This window comes from Octodon degus, unplaced genomic scaffold (genome assembly GCF_000260255.1).
Source record: "Octodon degus isolate 3935 unplaced genomic scaffold, OctDeg1.0 scaffold00044, whole genome shotgun sequence".
Taxonomy (NCBI): Eukaryota; Metazoa; Chordata; class Mammalia; order Rodentia; family Octodontidae; genus Octodon; species Octodon degus.
In genome coordinates, this window is record NW_004524620.1 from 10,797,810 (window position 1) to 10,806,000 (window position 8,191).

General features: G+C 43.7%; 1 pseudogene; it reads left to right on the plus strand.

The window, feature by feature from the left end:
- Positions 1-6,558: 6,558 nt before the first annotated feature.
- On the plus strand, positions 6,559-7,040 carry LOC101560457 (annotated as a pseudogene).
- Positions 7,041-8,191: the final 1,151 nt, after the last annotated feature.

The following is an 8,191-nucleotide window of genomic DNA, read 5'->3' on the forward strand; positions in this document are numbered from 1 at the left end:
CACACAGAGCGCCCTCTGTAGGACAAGGACTGCAAGGGCACGCCCTGAGGCACACAGAGCGCCCTCTGTGCCAGCACGGCCCACTCCTTCCACACTTCAACTCTGTCTCAGCATTCGTCCTAAGACTGGAATTGTTAGTCTCTCTCCTTTTTAAAGTATGAATTCAAGTTTATGAAGTATTTCCTTCTTATAAGATAAAATGTTATCACATACTCCTCTAGGGAAACAGCTGTCCTTGCTGCCTCTGTGCACTGGGTTGTTCCTCCCACCAGAACCTTTGTTTTGCCAACTCCTGTTGTCACGTCCACCATCCAAACGTTATCACATGAAACCCAGGTCCATCCCAGCTGCCCCCTCCTCCTCCGCCGGGACAGCCCACGACTGGGTCATTCTTCACAGGGTTCTCGCCGTGTAGCCCAACTCAAGCTCCTTGAGGCCTTGTGCTCACTGAAGAAAGATGCAGTGCTCTATAGAGTCCTCAGACACGAGACAGAAGGGAGACTGGCTATGATTTAAAACACAAGGGATGCCTGTGTCTGTCCTCCATTGTTCTGTTGGGGAAGGGAGGTCCTTCAAGGCAATACACATAGAGAAGAGGAAGGCTCAAGAGAAGCTACCAAGGACTCCACATGCAACTGCTTTTCCTTCACTCCAGAGATGCCCAGCATGCACACTAACACTGCACAGGAGCAGTCCCAAGCAAACACTGACTGCTAATTCTGTGAGGGCTTTCCAGCACACTCCGGAAGTCACTGCAATACCAGGAACATTTAGGAGACCAAGCCTTCTGATGACAATTACAGGACTCCTGGAAGGGAAAGAATGCTCAGGAAAGGCCAGACGGCCATGAAACTATAAACCCTAGCTTAGCCCAAGTCTCCTCCACACTTTCACCCCCCGATCACTGCCAACAGGACTGGAATGGTGGTGCCATTACCCACGGGCCCGGGCCAAGTCAAAGGAGAGACACATTATCCAGTGGGGATATACAATTCTGGTTTGCGTGGCTTTTCTCACCCTTTGAAGTAGGACACTTGGACACTTCATGACCGTCATGAGTTTCATTTGAAAGGGTGTGAGACCTTTAGGAACTATGTCTTTTGTAGTAAAGAAACGATTTAAAAGGCAAACCGCTGAAAATGCTTGTATAAAACTAAAACCTCCCGCTTTCCTTTATGGCTCAAACTGATCCTTGTGCAATGTAAAAGAAGAGATTTGGGAGATAAAAGTTGCATTAAAGAGAAAGTGAGTTAACATGACTGAGAATCCCAAAGAGCGAATGAGGTGGCATATGCTTACAATCCCAGCACCAGCAGGCTGAGGCAGGATGATGAAAAAAGACAAGAAATTCCCAAATGGTATGACACTAGGCAATGTTATCTTTAAATTAGTTACTCAGAGTACAGAATATCAACATTTAACTGTCCAAACAATCAGCACAAACCTATCTTTTCAATGAATGAAGTAGCATAACCATCTGATTTTTTCCTGAGGCTTTTCCCGTCGTCCTTTCCTCCATTCCCCATCCCAGTTTCTCCTTCCTTTTCAAGTTTCCTCCCATGTTACAACATCTACTGTACATCTTGGATCGTATTTACTCTTGCAGCTTCTCACACTGGGAGACAACGTTGCGTTTACACGGTTGCGTATGGTGTTCCATCCATTTCCCTACAAAGTCTCCACTTTAAGATGCTACCAAGTCTGGAGTCAACCTAACAAACTTAGAAGAGACTCTATCTCTAATTCTTTTTTAAGTGTTAGGCATACAAGTCAATCTTAAAGTCACTGGGAATTGTGCAATTGAGACAGCATCCCAATGTTGTGAGTAATGAAGCTCAGAAAGACAATGCATGTAATCCTTAAGTTTGTAAATGAAGACAGTGGGGTGAATCCCCAAATCAGTCTGACTGTGAAGCCCGTGCTTTTTCAGCCTAGTTACCGAGTCAGTGATGAGCCAAGACACCAGACAGCCTTGAAACCAGGGAGCACTGAGCAGCACTAACCATTCACTATCTGACAAAGGCATAACTGACTTAAATTGCTTTTCTTTTTTTGCGGAACCGGGGATTGAACTCAGGCCCTTGCGCTTGCCAGGGAAGCACTTATTCCACTGAGCCATCTCCCTGGCCTTAAATTACTTTTCTTTCCTTCTTTCTTTCTTTTTTTTTTTTTTTTTTTCCCAGAACCAGGGATTAAACTCAGGCCCTTACACTTGCCAGGCAAGCACTTTTCTACTGAGCTATCTCCCCAGCCCCTTAAATTTCTTTCTGAAACACTTCACTGTATGTAGCTATAAGTCCATCTCTTATAAATTACTGTGTCATAAATACATTCTCATGTCAATGAAAACTTCATGAAAGTCTGATCTTCTAGATAAGCACATCACAATTTATCTTATACCCGAAGCCTTCAAACTGGAAGCCTGTGCTAACAGAACTAGGCTACTGAAAATCCTAGTGGTGTACATTCCACGTAGATGTGTAAGGAACAAGGAAGTACAGGAGACTTCTCAGAAATGAACAATGATTCCACAAAACACCTGCTGTCTCAGGAGAAGGTACTAGAGCACACCCACATTTGGCACATTTTTATGTTAAGAGACATAGCTAGCAGGGGGCTGGGAGTACAGCTCAGCGGCCTGAGCGCCTGGCTGGCAAGCACAACGTGCCAACTGCAATCCCCAGTACCGAAGAAAAAGAGAAATATAGCTAACTCACACACACACACACACACACAGAAGATAGAAATCCAAAATTAGGATGGTTAATTACCACTTAATTATCTTCAATTAATGCCTTCCATGGTCTCTGTGGAAGTCTGAAGTGTCAAACATTGTCCAATTTTCTTTAAATACAGTCATAAGTTGAGCACTTGCTTTAATTTGTTTAAAAAAATAGTTGGGCTTTGAAAACGTGGCAAATTAGCAAAGAACTACTTGACTACTTACAACATGTAGCAGGACTACATATGATAGGAATAATAAAGATAAATGTCCTCAATGACGATGGCAGCTTTCAATTTTTAAGTTGTTGTTGGTATCACCACTATTCCTAACCTTTAATTGGTCTGAACCATCTCTACAGTTCTTAGGTAGCAACTATTACTGTCCCCATCAAGTAACAACCTACTTGAATTTAGAAAACTTGAATTTGAGTGCAAGCCCATTCTTGGCGCCAGTAAGCTGGAAAGAACATCATCTTCCTGGGAGCTCAACCTCTTCGCTGTACTGAGGAACAGGAGGTGAGACGCGATCTCAAGCACCACGGACTGGACAGCTGCCTGAAAACACCTCCTGCGCGCCCCCATGGAAAGCGCGTATTATACACAATCACGTCCCCGAATTTCACGACAGTTTCACAATCTGTTCTACCGTAGTGCACAGGAAGTTACTAATAATCAACATGTGTTAGCTTTTGAAATGAAAACCCCGCTGGCCTCTTACGATGACAGCATCACCTGGCCGGAGGCTAGGTATCCATCTGGGAAGAGGGTCATAAACGACCAAGAGCTGAAGCTGAAGTGCTGGGTGCAGCGCAGTGGTGCAACACTTGCACAGCACATGGGGACCCTAAATTCAGTCCTCAGCACCACCAAAAACAAAGCGACAGACAGAAGCCAAAGCCTGCTACACATCTGAACCACAAGATGGCAAAAGCCTGCTTATACCTGGTAACCTGCTAAAACCTCGCGAGCAACTTGTTTCTTGCCACCCAGGAAGCGGGCTAACCTAAACATTCACGGATCTGCTCAAGAACTAAAGCAAAAGGAAAACAAAACACTGCAGTCTACGCGGCGGGAGGGGAATATATAAATCAAGCCTCAGGAAAGAAAGCAGGTCTACCCCACCAAAGAGAAGGCTGCCTCCAAAAGGGAAGTGTGGGATTTTGGGTGCGAGGCGATCCTGATGCTCTCTGGCCTCCTTTCACGCTTTTCGGTCGACACTCGAGCTCGGAGAAAGCCCTGACCAGCCGGGCTCCGTGCTCCCCCAGCTTGTCAGTGCTCCTGCTGACTCCTTTGGTCTCTAGGACCCAAGAATCCCTTCTGCTGGTCTGTAAGCGCAAAGGCAAGGTTGGCTGCTACTAGCTCCTCTCTCTCTAGTCTAAATTCCTGCCAAGTAATTAGGAACAGAAAATAAACTATTTTCAACTTTTTTAATGGAAGCTAGGGGGTTAGAACAGGCACAGCCTCTCACAAAAATAAGATTAAAACCATACATCTTTGATATCCTCCCTTCCAAGCAGAATGGACAAATCTAATTTGGCTCTAAGCTATGAACTCAGGAACCTGATCCAAATCACCTCCATTCTAATTTAGGTAGCTTGGCAGGAGCAACCTCACTCATAAATGAAATGTATATGGATTTACAAAGGATGTTTCTATATTCTCACGACTATCCTAAAGGAAGGAATTATTAGTGCCCCATTCTGCAAAGGCAGCAAAGGTTAAGCAGTACGAGCCTTACGATCACACTGAACATGCGGCGAGGAAGTCTCTTTATTTCAAAAATAAGACTTGCATGTAATTTTTTTATGTAGCTATAACTTGTTATTATTTAAAGGAACTCCCCCAATTACAAAGTAATATTCAAAACCACATTAAGAATTTTTGAATTAGAAAAATGCATCTTAATCAGCGTCCTAAACACCCATCACACAGGACTCAAGTGTTCGATTCATTCCTCACTCAACTACTCAGAGATATGATGGAGGATGCTGGGGAGATGCGGGAGTCCCTACCACCCTCTAAGTCCATTTCCACTGCATACTTTTAATGATAAGAGATACAAATATAATACTGACTACCCACAAAATATAAACGTGGGACAGAAGGTGAAGAGCCACATGGCAACAATGGCGACAGTGGTGAGCCCCTTCTGCCACATGACGTGGAGAAATGGTGAGCGCTGAGACAACCGAGACTGGTGTGGTAACACACGCCTCCAATCCCAGCGCCTGGGAGGCTGAAAACAGGAGAATCCCTATGAGTCTGATCCACATAGTGAGACCCTGCAGACCCTGTACTAAATACATTTTTTTAAAAAAATCCTGTTAAAACAAAGTGGAGAAACAGCTGCCTTTGGTGACCAGCAAGCCCCTAACTAGAGGATCCACAGCTACACCACCAATACCAGGCCACCCTACCACCAATCCAAACATTAGGTGGTTTTAAGAGCTTTGTGCTCATGTGTTGTAAATGTCTCAGACTACAACGGATCCCACATACCATGGTGGCCTCACAGATTATAGGAAGCTGAAAAGAAATTTGTCATCTAGTAACACATACCTGAAGCAGAGGCAAGAGAAAAAGAAATCCCTAGAAGATTCCAAGTGAAAGGTTTAACAGAATACTTTGCAGATCTCAACGAGGTTTTTATAATGTTGAAAATGTGGACCCCAAGACACACACAACAGTTTTCATTAACAGACAGGAATGTTCAGGATACCAAAAAAAAAAAAAAAAAAAAAAAAAAAAAAAAAAAAAAAAAGAAAACCATGCAAGTCATCACAGACTGACTTCAGAAAATAACAACTCCCCAAGTAGTGCCCAGGCAGGCCCTGTGGAGGGACCCGGGGGAAGGCACTGCTGTCAAGAGAAAGGCAGCTCCATGCTGCTCTTGCCCCAGACCTTTGAGGGGGACAAAATGTGGAGGCAAAAGGCAGTGATGCTAATGACCCCAACTAATGTGTTTCTGTATTAGTTTTTAAAGAAAAAAGCTTGAAGTAAAAAAAATAATTAAAAACTCATAACAGAAAAAAGCTTTATTTTGTACAGCTGTACAGCATGTTTGTATTTAAGCTGTTTGTATTTTAAGCTAAGTGCTATTACAACAGTCAGAAAGTTAAAAAAAATTAGAAGTTTATATAGTATAAAGATTACAGTAAGCTGAGGTTAATTTATTACTAACGAACGAACGGTTTCTTAGTGTAGTCTAAGTGTGCAGTGTTTATAAAGACTACAGTAGTTTACAATAACCTCAGGCCTTCACATCCACTCAGCACTCACCGCCCAGAACAACCCCCACCCCGCAAGCAGGCTCCGCTCGCAGGCAGCACCCGCCGCAGGTGCGCCATTTTTTGAACTTTTATTCTGCATTCCGCTCTGCCTTTTCCGTGTTTCGAAAACACCAACAGCAGTGTTTCGTAATTCCTTACAGCACGATGGCCCATGTATAGGTCTGTGGCCTAGAAGCAACAGGCTACCCCCCACGGCCCACTGAGGTGCTAACAGGCAGGCTACTCAGGACCGGGACAGCACCCTCGGAGGTCACACGCCCAACTTAATCTCACATCTCTGAGCATGCGCCCTTTGTGAAATTACTCAGGCCCGTACAGACATTAATAAGCCCACTGCATAGAGCCAAGGTTCCAGGATCTTTAAGGAGGACTGACAATGCCCGACCCCTTAGGCATAGCAAAGGCAGCTACAAGACATATAGATACTTCCACTCTTATCTGCAGATGATCTGAAAAGCACAGGACACTACAAAGAATCAGAAGTTAGGCTTCCGCCACGCCGCGGGGCCTTTGGCTGTCTGCGAAGGCTGCACTTCGCCTTGGACCGCTCAGCATCATGTCGGGGAGCCTGTTGAAGGCGCTGCGCAGTGACTCTTACGTGGAGCTGAGCCAGTACCAGGACCAGCACTTTCGGGGTGACAATGAAGAACAAGAAAAATTACTGAAGAAAAGCTGTACATTGTATGTGGGAAATCTCTCGTTTTATACAACTGAAGAACAAATTTATGAACTCTTTAGCAAAAGTGGTGACATAAAGAAGATAATTATGGGTTTGGATAAAATGAAGAAAACAGCGTGTGGTTTCTGCTTTGTGGAATACTATTCACGACCTGATGCAGAAAATGCCGTGCGTGTCATCAACGGGACTCGCCTGGATGACAGGATCATCCGCACAGACTGGGATGCCGGCTTCCAGGAGGGCCGGCAGCATGGCCGCGGGCGCTCTGGAGGCCAGGTTCGAGATGAATGTCGGCAGACTATGATGCTGGAAGAGGGGGCTATGGCAAACTGGCACAGAGGCAGTGAGAGGCGAGCGCCTGTCAGCACAGAGACGCCCTCCTTGGATGGCTGAGTCGCTTCTTTTACCAGATCAAAAAGTAGGTTCCTTGTAGCTGGAGACAGGGTTGAGTGGTTGAGCAAAAACAAATGCGTTCCTCAGCAACAGGTATGGACTATGATGTGATTCAATTAAGTCTGTCAGCCAAAAATACTTCTAGGAAGACCAGAAAAACGTAAAAACTTATTTTCTGATGCTTGAGTCTAGGGGGCTCATGATCTACAATAGGACTTGGAATGATTTTTTTTTTTTTTTCTTGTTGGTACTGGGAATCAAACTCACAACCTCATGCTTGCCAGGCAATTGCTGTGCCACTGAATTAAGTCCCTGGCCCTTTGGTTTGTTTTTTTAAGTTTGCATGATGTAAAATTCTTTAAGATAAAATGGGAGTCTTGGTTTGTTATAGTTTTGCTGTAAATTAGGAGGCAGTATCTGACAATTGCATGTGTTTTCTGATTTGAATTCTGACCTCTAAAGGCCAACTGTGACCTTCCTAAACATTTGGAACAAAAGCCTGAGGTCTCAGAGGACCTCCCCACTTTGGGCTCTACTTCCAGGAAATTTGGCACAGGACTTGAGTTCTGCTGAATACAGTTTTTAAAAGATGCAATGTTTTGCCTAAAGCTAAAAAAGAGAAAGTTTTAACACAGATATATTAAAAAAATTTAATTTGCATTTGTAAAGCAAGAGATGATTTCTTATGTGTGGGCATAATTTTTCCTGGTTAGGAAAAATACAAAATGTTTTCATCTTGTAACAGAGTATCTTCTAACCCAGTAGCATGAGAAGGCTGCCGCTGGAGGGCTCATCTGTGAATATCCCTCGTGTCAGAATGAAGTGGGATTTTCTCATTCAATTCCAAACTGGTTATTGGAGTTTTTTAAACAGCTGTTAACAGTTGTGAAGTAGGCATAAACCATTTACAAACATTTAATGATGATACACTATTCATTTGTAAACATTTTTATTTTGTAATTTGAACTAATGTAATTTATATTCTTCTGTAGTGATATATAACTCAGATTTCTAAAGGTCTTAAAAACCAAAGATACTGGTTCTTATTTAAACTGTCTTTTGTAACAGATTGCAATAAAGTTGGACCAACTTACTGTCAAAAAAA